Here is a 21,116-nt window from a genome sequence, read left to right as displayed (position 1 = left end):
CCTCATGGGGTGGATTTGATAAGGAGAAACATGAACTATTAATTTTCAGCTTCAGAGTGAGGCAATAACTGATGGAGCTCATACTAAGAGGAAGAAGACAGGCATCTTCTGTGTCAGAATGCAATGCTCTGTGCCTGATGAGCATTCTGTTTATATATTGTGTCTTCTATCAGCCTTTACATTTTCAAACCAGCAGGAAGCTGACCTTTACAGGAGTACAGGGCATATGAAAATGCCTGAGATAACTGACCTCCTGATCAGCAATTTGCTATCAGCTTTTGCAAGCTATGTTTCAGCAGTGATGTCTGCCTATCCAATTATGTAATTTCCAATATTTGGAGATAAACAGACAATATGGTACAGGAAAACAACACTGTAGCTGGTTAACCTAAGCACTGTGAGGACAGGTTGTAGACTGAAAAAACATGCCAATCTTTCAAATACAACACTTTTGAGATGCAGCACAAGCAAAAGTTATATGATCAGAGGATCTGTTTTCTTCCAAGTGCTTAAAGCAAAGAAGATAAAAGCAACAACGACACTCCAAAGAAATCATGCCTGTTATGATTACCTCCTTCATTCTGACAATCAGATAAGCCTCTGTGTGGGACAAGATCTGTTTATTTTAACTCAAAATGCTCTAAGTGGTGTCAGTTAACCATTTCTAATTTACATTGGCTTAGGTTTTAACTGATAAAATAGGTTTCAAAATAATGATACTTCAGAGTATTAAAATATGTCTGGTTGTGTTGCTAAAATGTTGACTTCAAGTGTTGACACACCCTGAAGCTACTTGATGTGCTGACCTGCTGAGGGAACATAACCCCACTAGAGTGATGCTGGTGTCTTCGTCTCTGGAGGTATTCAGAGTTCACCTGGACATGTTGCTGTGTGATTTACTAGGTGATCTTGCCATCTACATTGGCATGTAGCTGGTACCAATATAATCAGCCTCAGTAGTAAAAATGAAGCGAGCCCAGGTGAACCTCAGGAGTTTCAACAAGGCCAAGTGCAAAGTCCTGCCCCAGGTCAGCGCAATCCTTGCTATTAATACAGGCTGGGGTCAAGAGCAACCCTGCAGAAAAGGACTTGGAGGTACCAGTGGACAAAGAGCTGAGCATGAGCAATGTGCATTTGCAGCCCAGAAGGCAAATAGCATCTTGGGCTGCAGAAAAATTAATGTGGCCAGCAGATTGAGAGAAGTGATTTTGCTACTCTGGTCTGGTGAGACCTCACCTGGATTGCTGTGTCCAGCTCTGGGGTCCTCAACACAAGAATGATGTGGATCTGCTGGAGTGGGTGTGGAGCAGGGTCACACCAACGATCAGAGGGTTGTCCTATGAAGACAGGCCAAGCTGGGAGCTTTAAAGTGTCTTCTAGTACCTGAAGAGGGCCTACAAGAAAGGTGGGGAGGGACTATTTACAAGGGCATGTAACACCAGGGCTAGGGACAGTGGTATTAAATCAGAGCAGGGTAGACTTAGACTGGACATGATGAAGTCCTTTACTACGAGGATGGTGGAGCACTGTAACAGGTTGCACAGGGTAGCGGTGGAGATCCTATCCATGGGGACATTGAAGGTCAGGCCTGATGAGATTCTGAGCAGCAAGGAGGACACATGTTGTCCCCCACAGTTGGGGACATCTGTGCTTACTGCAGGACAGGGTTGGACTAGATGAACTTTAAAGGTCACTTCCAACCCAGTGCATTCTATGATTCTGTTGTGCTGTAACAATAGAGCTGTGAGATTGCTTTATTAAAATCTGGAGCCTAGGAGTTTTTTGGTCTGTTTGATCATGAATTATAAAATAGACATTTATGAATTCTAATAATGTCAGCCCTTTCAGAGGTAAGAAGAAAGGATGCTGAAAGGAAGCAATAAATTCCAGGGGATTAGTGGGGAAGCCATGAGAAAATAGAGGGATGAGTGGTGGAATGGGAGAGTATTGCATGCAGTTGGGTAGAGGAAAGTGAGATTGTTCATGACAGCATGATGACAGAAACAAGTGACTTATGGCTACTAGTTCAAGCAATTCTGTGATATTACCAGAATCAGGACACTGAAAAAGGCTCAGAAATTTAAAAGAGAAGCTGAGGGATGTTTGGTCTTCCCTGAGTTAGGAGTTCCATCATATAGTGCAGTCAATGTTTTGTCAAACATTCTCTCCACAGAAGTAGTAGGGAGGGTGAGGGTAGTGACTGGCAAGAATTTGAGTGGCAGGAAGTTCCACCTCAACATGGGGAGAAACCCTACTGTGAGGGTTATGGAGCACTGGAACAGGCTGCCCAGAGAGGCTGTGGAGTCTCCTCTGGACACTTTCAAACCTGCCTGGATGCATTCCTGTGCAGCCTGCCCTAGGTGATCTAGTTCTGACAGGAGGGTTGGAATGGATGACCTTTAGAGGTTCCTTCCAAGCCCTAACATTCTATGATTCCATGAAATAAGTAAAAAAACAAATAATATCTCAAGTCCCTTATTTTGGGTAAATGCAAATACATTTTAAGTAAGAATTTATTGTGGGAAAATGGATCTGAGTCAGAGCTGGAGGACTGTGTGTTTGCAGCAGTCCAGTTATAAATACATACAATTTTGTCTAGCCATTTGAAAATGATGGTTGTAGTTGAAGAAGTAAATTGCATTAATCTAATGCTTATGGAACTTTCCTTGGAATATTACTGGAATTAAGCCATTCATCCAGATTTATGATTTTTAACGAGCATATTTTATGTGGCTTTTTCTGACTCGGTGTATTGATGTGATGCATAGCATCACAGGTTCACAGGATGTTAGGGGTTGGAAGGCACCCAAGGAGATCATTGAGTCCAACCTCCCTGCCAGAGCAGGACAATGCTATCTAACACAGATCACAGAGGAACACATCCAGACAGGCCTTGAAAGGCTCCAGAGAAAGAAACCCCACAACCTCTCTGGGCAGCCTGTGCCAGTGCTCTGGGACCCTTACAGTAAAGAAGTTCCTTCTTGTGTTGTGGGGGAACCTCTTTTGCTGCAGCTTACACCCATTGCTCCTTGTCCTATTACATGGAGCAAGTGAGCAGAGCCTGTCCCCCCATGCCTGGCCAGCCCTCAGATACTTATAAACATTTATCAAATCTCCTCTAAGTCTTCCCTTCTCCAGACTAAAAAGCCCCAGGTCCCTCAGCCTCTCCTCATAAGCCATGCCCTCCAGTCCCCTAATCATCCTTATAGCCCTCTGCTGGACCCTCTCCAACATATCCCTGTCCCTCTTAAGCTGGGGAGCCCAAAACTGAACACAGTCTTCAAGATGAGGTCTCAGCAGGGCAGAGTAGAGGGGGAGGAGAACCTCTGATCTGCTGGACACACTCCTAATAGGTACTGATGAATCCTGTTTCTGCTCTTTTAGAAGTTGGATCTCAAACAGCTTCATCAATATGAAATTGATATTTAATATGAAAAATAGAAAATGCATTTATTCAAAGTTCCAGCAAAAAGGTGACATTCTTAGGGGAGGGGTTAATAAATTATTTGGATAATTTGGGAATAAAGCCATTAGTTAAGGGCTATATTATTATTTATTGTTTTAAACCTATGTGTTGGCCTTGATCATCTGAGTCTAGTTGAGAGATGTCTCTGCCCATGGCGGGGAGGTTGGAGCAGATATCTCTGAGGTTCCTTCCAACCTGAGCCATTCTAGGATACTCTAGGAAATACTAGAAGAAACAGCTGATTTGACCTAAACAAAGCAAAGACAGTTTATATATAGGTGTTGTCTTCTTTGTGTATATTTCCTTTAGGAATCTAAATTCAGCACCGCTCACTCTCACAACCCCCCCCACCAGGCATCTGAGCAGTAAGGGTTGACAGCTCCTCAGTAGCTGAGCAGTGTGCTAGTTGTACCAGAGGCAATGTAAATGGACACAGTGGAACTTTTGCTGGGTGATAGGTTGGACTGGATGATCTTGGAGGTCTCTTCCAACCTGGTTGATTCTATGATACTATGACATTTGTGTAGTCCAGTGTTGGAGACTTTGCTCAGTCAGGATGGAAGTGCATTTCCACGCCCTTTAGAATGGAGACATTTTAACAAACCACTAAAACATACAGAAATTAAATGGGTTCTTCATATTTGTAGGATCACAGTATCATGGATCCCTGTGTGTTGTTTGATTGCTTGGCTTTCATGGTTAATTTTGTTGCTTTAAGTGGTGCTATTAATCTTACTTTCTCATTTTCTCTCACTGCTAGAATTTGACAAGGATTTTCTTGCACCTTGAAAAATGGCATGTTCTGAAATGTTTCTTCACACTCCTCTGTACAGCCATCATGCCCTGCTGAGCAAAGGCAGCTTGCTTTCTGCACCCCACTTCTTTCTTGAAGATGATTTCAAAAATGTGAGTTTGATCTCTCTCTTGGTAGTGGAAGATCATAAACAAATATGTCTTTCAAATTATTATTCTACTGGAAGCCTTTATGAGTCCATCCAAGAGGAAACTGAACTCAATAAGCAATGGACCATAAGGCAGTAAACTGATACGTTGTTAATTTTTATTGCTAAAGTTTCTTTCTACTACTCAGGTTCAAAATGCTATTTATGTTATATTATGCTGATTTTTCTGCTTGGCAGCCTCTCTTCCCACATCTCCTGAGTGGGAAGACTGCAACATGGAGAGAAGAGGAGCAAAGCCTGTAAGGGAAGATGAGGCTCAAGACAACCTGAGGAACCTGAACATACAGTAAGAATATGGAATCTGGCAAGATGCATCCCAGAGTCCTGAGGGATGGTGTAGCTGCCAAGCTACTCTCCATAATATCTGAAAAGTTCTGACAGTGAAGTGAAGTCCCTAGTGACTGGGAAAAAGGGAAGCAATACACCATTTAAAAAAATGCCTGGGAAAGTCATGGATCAGGTCCTCCTAGAAGCTATGCTGTGACACATGAAGGACAGGGAAGTGATTTGAGACAGTCAGCATGGCTTTGTCAAGGGCAAGTTCTGCCTGATCAATCTAGTGGCCTTCTGTGATGGGGTGACTACACTGGTGAGCAGGGAAGGAGTTACAAATGTCATCTATCTGGAATCCTATAAGGCCTTTGGTACACTTCCCCCCTCCCAGCTTCCTTCTCTCTGAATTGGAGAATTGTGGATTTGATGCATGGATTTTTCTGTGGAAAAGGAATTGGTTTGGTTGCATCCAGAGGGTGGTGGTTAATGGCTCAATGCCTAGGTGGAGATCAATAATGAATGGTGGGAGGGATGCTATCCAGAAGGATCTGGACAAGCATGAGGAGAGTGCTGGTGTGAACCTTATGAGGTTCAACAAGACCAAGTACACCTGACTACAAGGTCCTATACCTCAGTGGGGGCAATCTTTTGGTATTAATACAGGCTGGGGGATGAAGGGATTGAGGGCAGCACTGTAGAGAAGGATTTGGAGGTCCTGGTGGATAAAAAGCAGGACATGAGCCAGCAAGGTGTGCTCATAGCCCAGAAGGCAAATTGTATCATGGGCTCCATCAAAAGAATTCTGCCTCTCTGCTCTCATGAGACTTCGCATGGCCTCATCGTTAGTCCATGGTTAACTGGCTGCATTTATTTCTGGAGTTAACTGGCTGCATTTATTTCTCAGCACAGAAAATACATGGACCTATTGAAGTGGGTCACAAAAATGATCACAGGAATTAAACACCTCTTATATGAAGAAAGGCTGAGAGAGTTTGGGTTGTTCAGTCTCTGGGGAGACCTCATTGTGCCTTTTCAGTACGCAAAGGGTCCAGTAAGAGAGATAGGGTAAGGCTTCTTAGCAGGGCCTGTTGCTACAGGACAAGGGATGTTGGTGTTAAACTAAAATAAGGTATATTTAGACTAAAGGAGACACTTAGTACAATGAAGGAGGTGAACCAGTGGAACGAGTTGCCCAGAGATGTGGTAGATGCCTCATCCCTGGAAACATTCAAAATTGGGCTGGGCAGGACTCTAACCAATTGTTTGTGTTGCAGAGGGGGTCGGGCTAGATGACCTTTAAAGGTCTCTTCCAGTCAAACTAATCTATGATTCTTTGATTCTATCATAAGGGCCCAGGGGAAGCTAGAGATTAGAGCTCTGTAGGTTGCAGAGATGTCTGCAGTGGTTCAAGTCATATGGATTACTTCTCTGTGCTTGCTCAGGTGCTTCTGCACTGTGTTTAACAGCAGACTCTAAGTGCCATGTTTTTTCCCTCCCAGTCTTAATTTCTCATGTTTGTTGAGAATGAGGTCTTATTCTTGACAAGGTTCTGCCACGATCCATCTGTTTAAAGGTTACCAGGGTACTGGTTTTGCAGACTCCAACCACAGTGTGGTTTGTTAAATAGCTCTGAATACAGAGATGTGATCTGCTCTGCCAGGCCCATTATTCTACTTCCAGCATTTGATTTGTCTAATGGTTCAGCAGAAGGCAGAGGACAGACATAACATAGCTTGCCAGCTGTATGAAGTTTCCATAATGGAAAAATTCCATTTCTAATCCCATGTCATCAGCTCCTGCCCATTACCCAGATTGGCCCCATCAGAAATAAATTCTAAATTTTTTTGCTGAAAATGATCTCTTCTTTTCAAAGTCCAATACCAGACCCTGTAATCCCTGCAGAAACAAATTTCACAGTCTGTCAGCAAACTGCCTGAAGAAATGTTCCCTTTTGTTTCAAAATTGCTCATTATGTTCTACTGTAGTGTTCTACTTCTTACGCTTAATGTGCATTTGAGGTTAACACAGATATGCTGGAAATCTAATCCTACTTTTGGGGTACTGATGTAAGTCAGAGATATGTCAGTTTATCCCTAAGGTTAGGCTAGACTGTTTGAGACCTTTGTGCCGGCCTCTGATATGGTCACAGTATCACAGTATCACCAAGGTTGGAAGAGACCTCACAGATCCCTGACTTGCACACTTTGTTGTAAACTGGGTAATACTCCTCACTGAAGTGACTGCATGAACTAAAAAACAGTGCATCTGTGCCACACTTGCTTGTCAGTGTGGAAGGTTATTTTCAGACATGCTCATCCAGATAAGCAGCAGTACAGGGTTTTAGGAACTGTGGTCTGTAAACTTCCTACCTTGCCCACACCAGCGACACATCTTAACAGAGATAAACAGGAACTTAGTGTCTAAGTGCTATACTGGTCACTGCAGTCTCACAGACCTTCAAAAGCCTTGCTCAGTTATTGCTTAGCCATGGCAGCACCTTGGAGCTTTGACTGCATTTCTGCCAGCAGTGTTCCCCAGACCTTAAATCTTACACGTTGAGAATTTCATGTTTTTACCTTGGCGTCTTTGTAGTGGGGCTCACTAACTATGCATTTGCTCTCCTGTCTTGGTGTGATCTGACAAGCTGCCATGGCAGCATGACTTTTAAGCCTGAAGAACAAGGAAGTGGTGCTTTCTCTCCTCACTCCATAGCCCAACACTTTGAGAAACTGAATGTGATGGTGATGCTTTACCCACATAAAATGCTCTCTGGTAAGTGAAGACTTGGACGTCCCAACAGCTGAAGTCCTTTGATGTGCTCTGATCTGTGATGTCTCTGGGTGAATGTATTCACAAATTGTTAGGCATCAGCCTTTTGCATTTTTGTTCCCCTTATTTTGCAGGCTTCAGAGCAGGTTGTTTGAATGTCCTGCATGGGATTGCACTTGTCACGGCATTTTAGCTGTGAACATTGCAACGTGAAACTGTAACTCTCAGGTTCCTCTGTGTGCCTCATCTTTGGAAGGCAACATTTAATGTGGCCACAGGAATTCACACTGAGCGGTTTTCTTCTGACTTCCAGGCGGACTGCTTAGGCCAGAAGCCAGCAGTGGGGCTGGATTCTCTGCCCCTCAGCAGTGGATTACTGGATCTCAAGATGACATTCACCCTTTTAAAAGTGAGATGGGAAGGCAGTTCAGCTTAAGCTCTGTTCTCTGTGCGACTCAGGTGTCCATTGGGTCCCTGCTTCACTGAGAGCAGCACAGGTGTGATCAGTGACGGAATGGAGGAACACCTGTGTTTCAGGGTGCTGGTGGGGGAGTGACATTCCTGTTATTCACTGAATCCCCCTGTAATGTTTAGCCAAATGCCTAGTCCAGACTTTCCAAGGCTAAGTTAACTTTTCTCAGAGCACACATTTAGACTCTGATGTTCCTGTAGTATCTTCCTCACTGTACAGATTTACAAACACAGGTACAAAATGGTACAAACACCAGATAGGCTCAAAAATTCTTTAAGGTCCTGTTTCAAATGAGAAAATTGCAGAGCTGCTTCTGAATTGTTTCTAGCTTCCCTTTTGTTTGCTTGGTGTACAGGCACGGTGGGATTTACTGTCTGTGCGTTGGATTCTTTAACACAGTGCCGAAGTTTAAAACTCCTCATAATTTCTGACACTTAATTGAACTTGTGTAGTCTTCAGAACCTTTTTCCAGGAAATATTTGAACTAGCATATTACCAGCTTAATAGATCCTTGATAGATGGTTGTGTTCTGCTAAAATAGCTGTTTTTAGGAAGAGACTTAGATATGCTGGTTGCTGTCCCAGGCAGAGTGGAATCATAGAACGATTCTGTGGTAGGGTTATCATTAGGAGTGTGCAGAGAACACAGCTATTGATGTGGGATTAAACATTCTTGGTGGTGAGAGTTTAGGTATTTTTATTCTTTTATAATCATAAAGCTACAAAAATATAAAAGATTACACCCAATGAAGAACTATTGGAATGATACCAGAAAAGCTGGAGTTGAGGTGAGACTGTGTTCCTGCCTACCAGGTGTTTCTATTCACTACTGATGCTCACAGAAGGGAGTCCACTTGTGAAATATGGAGGCTGTCAGCTTAATTTGTATAGCTGTGAGGAATAAATGCTAGCTCGTGCCAATTTTGTTCTCACAACCTTAAAAAGAGATGGCTCAGTATTCTGTTACCATTTCCCTGAACAACCTAAATGCACTTAGAATTTTTCTAACATAATTTTAAATGACAAATATGGATGAGGCCAATTCAATAACAAGGACAGATAAAACCTGGGCCTATTGTGAGTGTGACAGGGTGAGCTGAGTAACTCCTCATCTGCAGTACTTAACTAACAGGTCTGCTGTTTGGCTTTGGTGAAGCAGGAGACAATATGCAATCCAAAACCTTTACTTTAAAGACTTGTTCAAATTTGATTTCAGAATCAGTGAAAAACACCATAAACTCACACCAATAAATCAAGTTCTTCACCATGAGAGTGGTGAGAGCCTGGAATGGGTTGCCCAGGGAGGTGGTTGAGGCCCCATCCTGGAAGGTGTTTAAGGGCAGGCTGCATGAAGCTGTGGCCAGCTTGATCTAGGGTAGGGTGTCCCTGCCCATGCCGGGGGGGGGCGGAACTAGATGGCCCTCGTGGTCCCTTCCAAACCTGGCAGATTCTATGATTCTGTGATTGACACTTACATGCTAAAGCATGTACATGGAATGGAGCCTTTCTCCTCACCCACAGAGAGACAAATCTGTCTATTTAATTTTATCTAGGAGCATTATGACAAATAAAGAAATGGAATAGTTATTTATCAAGGGTGATTGTCTTTATAAAATATTATACTAATATTGCATTTCAGCGTTTTAAAGCTCTACTCAAGATTTAATCTTTCTTTCTCCTCCCCCTCCCCCCCGATCCTTGCCGTCTCTCCTAATCGTTCTTCACTGTCCACGCCTTGGGAAGAAGGCTGCCAATGTGACCCTGTTGTGGTAGGCCTGAATAGGCTAAAATAGGTCTGAACATGTCCTAGCTTGCTCAGACATGTTTTTCTGCTCTCCCTCCTTCTGCTGATGGGAGAAGCAACTGTGGGAAAGAGGACAAAGAAGCTGTCTTGCCCAGACTTCTTTTACTCCTGTTTGCACCCTGTGGTAAACAAGGTACATACACTTAGCTTGTGCCTGCCTCATGCAAGACTTGCATTTTTCCCAAATTTGGGTGACACAAGCCTATGACTTCACCTAATAAGGTCAAGCTTAGCTAACTACCATTCTGATTTATAGGTTGGATTGGATGATCTTGGAGGTCTCTTCCAACCTGGTCGATTCTATGATTCTATTCTATGATTGGTTATTCTGTGTCCAAAGGCCCATAAGTCTTGGGCTGTATAGATAAAAAGAGATGAGCAGGTAATACAATGTGTTCTGCCATTGTGTTTGTGCTTGCTTACTGCTGCCTGCTGCCATTGCTCTCTGCTTCTGGCAGTGGTTCTGCCATTGCTTTCTGCAGCATTATGCTATGCTGAGCTATAAGCTAGCTCTTCTGCATAATAAGAAGCCCTGATGCTTTGGACATGGCCTGCCTAGAAGCTACCTGCCTTGAGTTTATCAGGAGTAGGCACCAAATACCTTCACACGATAGGTCTGCATAGCCAGCGTGACATTATGCCAAGACTGCACTTGCAAGACATCCTGCCTACACCTGCAGGAGTCAAGGAGTCCAAGGAGTCCTGGAAGGGACACACAGATTATCCAGAAAAACCAGGATAAGGTCAGACATTGTCTGCCTTTTCCCCCAGTGCACTGTGAAGCTTGGGAAGAATCAGAAGCCTCAGTAGCTAATAAGATGTTGACAGAACCCCTTGCAAGTTGTTTTGGGTACTGTCTGTAGCTGGCCCCAACAAGTCAGGAAAAATTATTTGTGAGTAAATACCTAAAATCTCTTGTAATTCACCAGTTGCCTTCTGCCATCAGAAGAAAGGAGCTTCCCACATCCATCTAGTGGGCAAGTGGTACAGTGACTGCAAGAACCTTCTCTTCCAGTTCAATTAATATGTTATAGGTAGTTATTTCTAGATCTAATTATTCCTCTGTATAATGTTTCCATGACCATTGCAAAAGAACCAATTATTATTAAAATTAGTGCTGAGAGTTTTGAATACCAAAATTAGTAAACAACATTAATGTTGAAAACAAAATCATCTTGCAATCAGTTAATACCCCTCTGTTACAGACCCATACTCTCTGCCCTTGGTGTTGCACTGCAGAGACAGGGGAATTGTCCTTCTGTGACACCCCTGGGAGGCATTCAGCCACTGAGGGAGACGCTTAGGATTTGCTGAAATAGCACTTGAACAAATGAGAGTCTGAAATAGTAGCTCAAGTTCAGCTATTGCTGTCTGTGAAATGGCAGGAGCACAGCTCCTTAGAAAAGGAAGCTGCAGTTTTCAGTCACTGGGTGCTGTTCAGCTGGCAAACAAATAAAAAAGGTTTTTTCAGATCGTCAAAAAGTTCAAACTCACCAAATGCATTTGCCCACTAATGTAGAGCTACTTCATAATTTCAGTGTGCTCTCAACACTCAGGTAATAGAGCATTTTGAGCACATAGAAACAAAACAAGCGTGGTAATCATAGCTGGTGTAAAACGAGTTATTTTCTGTCTCTGGATTTATAAACATTAATGGCTTAATATATATCCCATCTCCAACCAGTTAAATTAATCCTCTCAGCAGAAGCAATATCAATTTAGACTGTATTTTCCAGATGATTTTGCTTACTTCTGATCTCCTTTAGTATATAATGTGCTGTAGCTCTAAGAAAATTAATGCTTACAAGCGTAGGTGTTTGTATGAGTCAGCAAAGCTAGCATAAAGTTGATGACACTTTGTATGCCCAAAGGAGCTGACACTCACTGCTTAATGACAAAAAATCATCTGATCCTCGGGCCGATTAGAGTGCTATAGATTAATGTGCCAATGAGTCTGTTTGCAAACATTATCTTGTGCTTGCATAGCAATTTATGCAGCTCAGATTGCAAGGGAGAACAAATGTGAACATAACCCACTAAAGGTGCAAGTCGAGAATAACCCAACTGAATTCAAAATACTGCAGTTTCAGCTGGTGTTAGCTGATCTGCTCTAATCTTCACTAGCTCTCATAGGCAGCAGGTTCCTGGAGCTGAACCCGGTCTTCATTCAAATTAGATGGTGGCTGAACCCAGTCTTCATTCAAATTAGGTGGTGGCTGCTGTTTCCACAATGAATCTGTAATCATTGTCCCCATAGTTCTGCTATTTCATCTTGAAAGTTTCCTGGTTTACAGCAATCACAGTTGGTGACTTCATACTGTGCCTATTGCATCTCTTTCTGCAAGGAAGCTGGAGTCAGATGGGGATTGGTCTCTTCTGTCTAGTAACAAGTTACAGGACAAAAGGAAATGGCCTCAAGTTGCATTAAGGGAAGTTTAGGTTGGCTATTAGAAGAACTTTCCTGGGTGAAAGGAAATGCTGGAATAGGGTCCCTATGGAGGGGGTGGAATCCCCATTCCTGGAGGTGTTGAAAAGATCTTTCACCTGAAGGGAGGTTGTAGCCAGGTGGGGGTTGGTCTCTTCTGCCAGACAACCAGCAACAGAACAAGGGGGACACAGTCTCAAGTTGTGCCAGGGGAAGTATAGGCTGGATGTTAGGAGGAAGTTCTTCACAGAGAGAGTGATTTTCCATTGGAATGCCCAGGGAGGTGATGGAGTCACCATCCCTGGAGATGTTCAAGAAAAGCCTGGATGAGGCACTTAGTGCCATGGTCTAGTTGACTGGATAGGGCTGGGTGCTAGGTTGGCCTGGATGATCTTGGAGGTTTCTTCCAACCTGCTTGATTCTATGATTCTATGTTCTGAGGCAACATGGTGTATCACCAGCCTTGTTAGAGTTAGAGAATGGTTGGATTCAGTGATCTTGAAGATCTTTTCCAGCCCAAACAATTCTATGATTCTTTTGCCCTTTTTTTTTGCACCTGAGAAGTAGCAGCAGATCTCAATGTAGAAAATGAAATAGCAGTAATGAACAAAGAACATTGTATAGAGTAATTGCTAAGATGTGTTTCTTTTCTTCCCGTGTTTATTAGTGGAAATTTTACCCTTGGTCCAGATGTTGAATCATGGAAGTTTCAAATAACTGATATTTATGAAATGAAACCATTGTATTTATAATGAGTGTAATTGAGGAATAGCTCTGGAAGCTGCTGTGCTCTGAGTAACTGTCTCAGCCTTGGAAAGAAAAAAAAAAAGTGAAGTTTCTTAATGTTTCTTGGGTAAAAGCAGCAACAATCAGTGAGCATGATGGGAGGAATGAAAAACTAACCCTAGACTCAGGGGTAGGGAAACAGATTATGTCTGAACACTGCAAACCACTGTGCATTGAGGTGCCCAATTTTTCATACAGCACTAGCAGTGAAGGCTTTTGCTGTTTTGACTGAACAGGATTTTTCAGGGGAAGAATTAGTAATGTCATGCTTAGTAAAAGTCACATTTAGTAAAACAAGCAAAGGAATTCCATCAGGCTGCAAAATGTATGTGTGATTTGCTGCTAGAAAAAGATGTATTTCATCTAGAGAAGTCTAGATAAACAGGTGTTTTGATATATCAAGGGTATGATATGTTTTATTTTCATTTCCAAGTAGGTTATCTCCTTTTGGCTTCTCTCAGACTTGTTATTGGATGCTGTGAGAAGACAATGAAGGCCAGTGCTGTGCTCCCACATAAAATATGTTGACTTACCAGGCAGCTTGAATGACTGAGAATTTTGGAGACTTCAGATTCCCTCGAGACATCATAAATAAAACAGCAGAACCATGGACTGTTTCTTAAGTAGAGCTTTACTCGTGGTTGGATAATATAAGGAAGCTCAGTTTGGCTTAACTGAATCTTACTGTGTTCTACTTTCTAAGTGAAAAAAAATCTGATTTTTGGATTACAATCTTAAGATAGTATGCTGTGGGATTTGTTGGTTGATTTTTATTTTTTTTGGCTCAGAAAAGATGTTCTTTTACTGTCATCTGCTCAACATGCAGCATTTAATACAAGTGCATGAGAGCGCTTGAGCAGTGGCACCATATTAGCTGGATTTGATATTTTGTTGTAGCCATGATAATCTATGGATAAAAGCCAGAGCCAGAATGTGGATGGAAGTGATTTAGGTTATTCAGTAGTTCATGCATCTGGTTAGATTTTAAAAGGTTTGGACACATGAACTCTTCCTCAGATCTTTAAAAGGAAGCAGACTAAGTTAAGTTTATAGCTTAAAAGAAGGTGGTGTTGATGGAGTGTTTTAAAAGACATAAGCAGTTAAAACCCAAAGCCTTTCCAGGTGCTGATAGGAGGCTGGTTTCCCCTGCTGTAGCTGCTGTGCACAGGTGGCAGAGGCAGCTTTTGGGATTTGCTCCCTTGCTTTCTCTGCAAAGGCCAAAGAGCTTTTGAATTCTCAGCTTCTGTCTGTACTGCTCAGTGAAAGATAAATGGGGAGTTACTTCAAATACTGCTCTACTGCCCAGCCAGAGTGTTTAACTAGACACATACTGCATACCCCATAATATTCTGGGCTTGCTGGCACTTTTTGAGATTTTTTTTTTTTCTGGGAGTATGGCTGAGAGGACAGGAGACACTATGCCCAGCATATGGTTTGGCTTCCAGCATGTGCACCTTCAGTGCTCTCTCAGCAGCCTTTGCCTTCCCAAGTTGCTCACATATTTGCGGCACGCTGCCAGTCATGCCGCATAGTTTCATGCTGCACAGCATCTCTTTGATGGCCTGTAGCACAGCCTCTATTTCAAACACTTTTACAATGAGAAAGCTCTTCTAATGCCATGTTAGGTGCATCTTAGAGCCAGAAGGGTATGGAATGGGGCTGTAACCCTGTTTCATTTAGTAGTATGCTGTGTGACTTTAATGTCAACTCAAGTATGTCCACAGAAGAGTGGCAGGAGTAACAAGCGTGCTTTAGAATCATGCCCTTTGGGCTTCACAATGGCTTCTCTATGTAGGAAAACCATTTATATAGCAGGATTCAGAGCTGAGTCTATGAATGACTCCTGAACTTTCTCAACATGCCCATCATTGGGAAAAAAAATATACTTGCTTGAGTGAATAATTTTTAGTCTATGAGCTGCTTAGGAATTATTTGCTTAGCTACTCTTAGTGTTTTGTTCTCCCTGCTGCAGTTATGTTTCAGCTGCCTTCCCTTTGCTCAAATGGCAGGAAAGTCTAGAATATTTACAATCAAGTTTTGAAGAATAATCTTCTATGGAGCAATTAATTCCCCCCCCCCCATTTATTGTCTGCAAATACAACTCCATAATTTGCAGGTAACCTTATCTTGCAAATTTCAGCTGTGGCAATATTTATAACTCAGGTCTTTGCTATTTAACAAGCTTTAAAAAGAGTGCCATTTAAATCAGGTAGCCTTCACATCACACAGACATGCAATAAAATACAAGCTTGTAATTCTGAAAGATCACAATAAACATCTTACTCTCGTTGACAAAAATCAATTTGCTTAGCTTTAATTTAAACCTGGTCTAAAATACAAATGGTGTTTATCTGCTCCAAGGGCCAGAGAACCAAGCTTTTTTAAGCAGACATGCAGCTGTGAAAGAGAAAACACACAGCTAGTCTGTCAAAGGGAAGGAGAATGTTAAGCAGTTTGGCGTTATCATAAGGGTATTAAGCTGTGTTTGGTTTTATCGTGTTGTGTTCTTTGACATTCTGCTGGGGGTGTGTGTGTGCTGCCTGTCAGTCACCGAGGCAGCATGTCATGAAGGAGCTGCACTGAAGAAGTGGTGCTGCTGAGAGAACTCACGTGAGCTTAAGGAAAAGGAGCAAGGAATGCTTGACAGCTGAGAGGAGGATTTTCGAGGTGAATTTCAGTCTCATTAAGTAGATGGTTAAAATCATGAATAGAGATGAGATGGCAGAGGGAAAAGCTCAGACATGCTTCCAAGACTGCTTGTGCTGAAAGTGCTTTTAAAAAGAATTCCCTACAGCGCTAGCGTTTAACCGGTGAGGAGTTTAATGAAATGAGGGAGCAGCAAAGCATAACAATTTATTTTTTAAGTGAAAAAAGATAGTGCCTGAATTATTTAAAGGATACATGTACATTTATGTAACTTACACTGAGCATGGGGAAAACCAGAACAGGATGAATTCAGCTTAGCCTCCTTTTGTGGACAGCTTACAACGTGTCTGTCGTATGCCATAACTTGGCTGCAAACCTGCAATGGCTTAATGGTTCCAGAGCTTCCTTGCTATTGCATTTTGCTTAATGTTTTGTCAAAACAAGTGCCTGGCTCTGTCTTCGCTGGGAGGCACTGTATCCATACAAGCACATCCAGTAGTGACAGAAGGTGTTCCTGGGGCCTGGAATGTGACCAACTACAGCAGTGACTTATCATAGAGGTCCCTGGGGTGGTTTGTATCTCGCCAGCCATGTCTCAGCCCATGTTTCAGTTTTGCTTAGGTTTTAACAAGAGAGAGACCAGTCCTAAAAGTCAGTCTGGATAAGGCCATCCTTGGTGAGAGGGGAAGAGAATTTAGTGGCATAGGCATGAGCTGGTCCATGACATCTGGTTTTGGCATCACAGGATGGTACTACCATGTTTAACTTACCTTTCTGTAGGTACTAAGATTTTCAATAGCTATTGGTAAGATTCTGCTCTGACTCCTTCAGTTTCTCCTCCACAGCTTTGGAGATCAAAGTGTGACTCCTTTTCCCACTCAGAGGAACAGATAGAGAAATAGAAGACATGGGCTCTGTTTTATAATTGCCTGGTGATGGCAGGTTCTGCTGCATGGTTACTCTGCAAGTCTGTTAACCAGGAGTACCTAAAGTGGCCTGGAGTGAAGCTCTGGCTCAGTTCTTCCTCTAACCTCACAATCATCACACCAATACAGACATCATTCTGCCCTGGTGTAAATGGTTGCTGTAAGTTACTTCTGCAGGGCTTTGAATAGAACTGCATTGGAAAGTGGAATGTGCCTGAATGTTCTGGTTTTGCTGGGCCAGAGTGCCAGTACAGCCACCAGCTGCAGGTCATTACAGTTCTGAGTCAGCCAGCACAGCTGACGCCAGTTGACCACAGGTGTAGCTCATTATATATCACATTCAGTATAAAGGGGGAAGTTTGAGGGGAGGGAAGCCATTTGCTAGAGCATTCTATGTGCTTCTCTTCTGATCCTGCTCCTTTCTCCTGGACTTTTAGGACTGCTTTCCTGAGTGTTGCCTTCTGTACTTCGGCTGGGTTGAGTGTAACTTGATTTGCCTTGCATTGAGGTGAGTACTACTTTGACTATTTCATTAAATCTGCTTTTATTCGACCCTGTGGGTTTTCTCTGCTTTCCCTTGTCTCCCTTCTCATACAGGGAGGGATCATTGGGTGATAGAGGCACTGCTGGAGTTTAGCCTCAGATATGGGCTAAACACAGACACTGTGGAAGCTCCACAGAAGTATGTGCAGGTTTCATGGTACAGACAAGTAAAAATCCTGATGTACTTACTTTGGTCATAAAAGAATCATAACTTTCCTTCAATACAATGCTGTAACTGGGCAGTAAGTACTTTGAAGGAACCTTGTTTGTGAAAGCCCAAAACTTAATCACTTCTTTAAAAAGTTAAAGCAGATTACAATTTGCTGTGGAACACACTAAAATTCTTAATAGAATTTGGGGTTTGGAGAATTTAAATATTTGAAATATTAGACTTTTGGTCACTGTTTCAGCTTCATTCTGTGTTGTATTATTATATAATATAGGGGTCAATAATGAACCCAATGTTGTTTAGTATCTTCATATATGATCTGTGTGATGGGATTAAGTGTAACCTGATGAAATTTGCTGATGATACCATTCTGAGTGGGGAAATAGAAGGAAGTACTGGTTCAGCTGGAAGAGAGGAGTCATGTGGACCTAATGAAGCCTAACAAGAATGAGTGTTAGATCTTACACCTTGTAAAGTGTCATTCAGGAGTGCAGCACAGCCTGGGATCTACCTGGCTGGAAAGCAGATTTGTGTAAAGGGACCTGGGAGTCCTTGCTAAACAACAAGCTCAGTATGAGGGAACAGTGTGTTGCAGTGGCACAGCAAAGAAACAGGATACTGGGTTACATCAAGGGCATAATCATCAGCTCTCTACTCTGTGGGGTCACAGCTGGAATTGTATGTTCAGTTTTGGTCTCTGCTATGTAAAAGAAATGTGGGCAGGCTGAACAGAGTCCAGAGAAGGGCCACAGAGATGATCAAAGCTATGTGAGGAAAGGCTGAAGGAGCTGGATTTGCTTGAGAAAAGGTGGTTTAGGGAAAACCTTATCACCATATCTCAGCACTGAAAGGGTGGCTACAAAACAGATGGTGACTCCTCTTACAAGGAGTCAGATGGGAAAGAGGGGTGGTGGGTAGAAGTTACTCCTGGGGAAATTCCAGTTGGACATGAGGAGAAATTTTCATGATGATAACAATAACCAATCGAAGCAATCTCCCCAGGGAAGTAGTGGATTCCCCAAGACTGGAAACTTAAGGTGCAGCTGGACAAGTTGATGTGTCATCTTGTCTGGCCTGTGCTTTTTTGCCAGCAAATGTTGAACCAGGTGACACTTGGTGTCCCTTCCCACCTGGTGTTCTATGATTATGATGTGCTTTAATAATATTTTCAAAAGGTCAGTTTGAGCAGGAAAAGTGACATTTTGATGGTGAAAAAGACTATTTTTTTTTTATTCCTGTGTGACTTACTAGATGAACTTACTCAGGGGTTGGACTAGATGATCTTTCAAGGTCCCTTCCAGCCCCTAACATTCTGTGATTCTGTGACCCAAGGCACACTGCAAAGACTGTTTCAGCTGACTTCCAAATGCAAATGGACAGGTTTCTACTGCCTGCTCAGAGCAGTCTCAATTCTTGTAAAGACAAGTTGGGTGATAGAACCAGGAGCTTTCAGAAGGAGATTTTATTGGTAGTGAGAGAATAACTGGCTACAGAAGGGTCACTTCAGAGAAGTGAGATCTTAAGAACTATTCATTTGCATCACACTCGTGTTGCTTTAACAAAGATTATAGAATCTGTGCTGGTTTTCTGATAATTAAATTTGGAAGGTGAGATAGAAAAAAGTGTGTTTTCTGATTAACCTTTACTTAAAGTTTCATTCTAAATTGTAAGCAATTCTTTAGAGATAGCCCTACCTGGCTATTTTATTGCCTGTTAAACTTGCTCCTTAGCTGAACCTAAACCAAGATATCTTTCTTTTTAAATTCTTACCCTGGAAGCATGTATTGTTTTACATAGATCACCACTGGTTTATGTCATATATACATTTAGCATCCACAGAATATAATCTTGCTGTGGTTTAATTTTATATGTGATGTAAAGCAAGATTTTTCTCTGTATCAAAATAGAAGTTGCAGCAGGGATTCATGTGGTTCATAAAGAGCTAGCATTTCAGCAAAGAGAGTGTTTGAAGAACACAGCTACAAAGCTAAAACACTGCCACTGTGGTTTTTTTTGCACCTGGAAGAAATCTGCCCCTGAACTCCACATTTATTTCTGAGTTCTCAGATACTGTGTGTATGATGCTTTCTTGAATGTTGCTGGTGGTGTGTGTGGTGTTTTCCAAGTGTGTCTGTGTGATGCTAAGATTGCTAAAGCCAAATAACAGGAATCTGTTGTAATGAAAATTGAAATGCCTGTGTTTTGGGGAGGTGTTTCCAATAAGTTGGGTGATTATTTTTTTAAGCTATTTGCAGAAGTAATCATGAGAAAGGCAAATGCTATTTAAATGGAATATGGTAGGTGCCACCAGTACAATTATGAACTCTGAATAGCTGCTGTTTTTCCAGCTGCAGTAAATCTGACTAGACTTGCGTGCAATGATAACCAGCAGAAGAATTCAGGCTGATAGTGAGAAGCTGGTAATGAAGGACAGAAGTCTACTGAATATAGACCTGGAGGTGGTGCAAAAATGTGAAATAGATGGTACCACCTCAGGCCCACCTCATAAGTTCAGTGGAACTGGTGTTTCTAAAATTATGGTATATTACCTTCTAAAATTCTGTTCATTCAAAGATTGGGGCTTTTTCAGACCAAATTTTTTCAGACAGGTTTGGAAGCTTAAAACTTCTTTTCTGATTTAGACCCAAATCTATAGTGTATGATAATTCTCTTATCATTATGGTGAAACAAGGAGTAGCTGTTCACAAATACTTGGCTTAGCATAAAGCTAACATGAGAAGGGGAATTGAAGGGTTTTGCAGTGGGTCAAGGTAGCCATCTTTATCTTAAGACAGATATATTGGCAGCCTTCATCATTCATTCCCTTAAAGTCATCTTCCTGGACTGGGAAGAATAAAATTAACTTATTTCAATTTACTTTACAGTGAGCAGGTATAACTCTTGTTAATGCTGATGAGAAATGTACTAAGCTTACTGGGGATGAAGATATATGATCTCCAAAGCAGCTTATATTTCTTTTTCATGGCTGTGATCATTCCCTTTCTCTACCATAATGATGTTCCATGCTATATACATCTCAGCATTTTATCTTGAAGTAACCCTTCAGAATAATTTCTTTCTTTCTAGAAGAATTTCTGTGACCATATAATGACATTTTGGTTAACTTGGAGTGTGAGAAAGAAACAGTAACTTGAATTAAAATTAACAATTGTGTATTCTCTCTTCCTTGTTAACATTACTTGTACTGGTGCTTGAAGGGGGTCTGCAAGAAAGCTCTGGAGGGACTTTTTACCAGAGCTTGTAGAGATAGGACAAGGGGAAATGGCTTTAAGCTGGAAGAGGGTAGACTTATCCAGTCTTTCTGTTATATTAGGAAGAAATTCTTACCCATAAGGGTAGTGAGACACTGGAAAAGGTTGCCTAGGGAAGTTGTGGATGACATCTCCTTGGAAGTTGTGCTAGTTTGAGCCTAGCTAGAATGTTTTGGTGAGAACAACTAGATTATAGGCTGTGGAAGGAAAATGAGGCTGATGTTTACCTCGCTCATTGGCTTGCTGAGATGTATAAGAATAAGAATCAAAGCAGATAAGGCACAACTTCTCCTGCTGGGGAGCTCCAAGCTGCATCTCTCTTTAGCTTCTTTGACTAATCCACTTTGTTTCCTACCCCCCTGCCCAAACCTCCATTCTTCCTTGGGACTGGGGTAAGGTTGAGAGGGGTAGGGGGAAGGTGAAGGAGCAATTGGAAGCCCCTCCTGGGGACTCAGGTTTCTATATTAGCTTTTACCTTGTATACTTCTGTATATTACTGCGTATACTGTATATACTGTAAATATCTGCTTGTATATTGTGCTAGCTGTAAATATAAGTTTGATTCAATTTCCAGAGCCAGCTGAGTCTACTCTGGGTGGTTTCC

General features: G+C 42.1%; 1 long non-coding RNA gene across 3 annotated transcripts in view; it reads left to right on the top strand.

Moving 5' to 3' along the window:
* The first annotated feature begins 4,611 nt into the window (after positions 1–4,611).
* Positions 4,612–21,116, top strand: part of LOC135181094 (uncharacterized) — a 78,556-nt gene continuing 62,051 nt past the window's right edge. For 2 of the 3 annotated variants that reach the window (XR_010304719.1, XR_010304718.1), the window contains exon 1: positions 16,917–17,036. This is a non-coding gene — a long non-coding RNA (uncharacterized LOC135181094). Of the gene's footprint in view, positions 4,715–16,916; positions 17,037–21,116 lie in introns of those variants that run through there. The other variant, XR_010304720.1, reaches the window with a different exon arrangement.

Source organism: Pogoniulus pusillus, chromosome 14, assembly GCF_015220805.1.
Source record: "Pogoniulus pusillus isolate bPogPus1 chromosome 14, bPogPus1.pri, whole genome shotgun sequence".
NCBI classification, from domain to species: Eukaryota; Metazoa; Chordata; class Aves; order Piciformes; family Lybiidae; genus Pogoniulus; species Pogoniulus pusillus.
The sequence above is the reverse complement of the archived record's forward strand: the minus strand, read 5'-3'. Positions and strand labels throughout refer to the sequence as shown.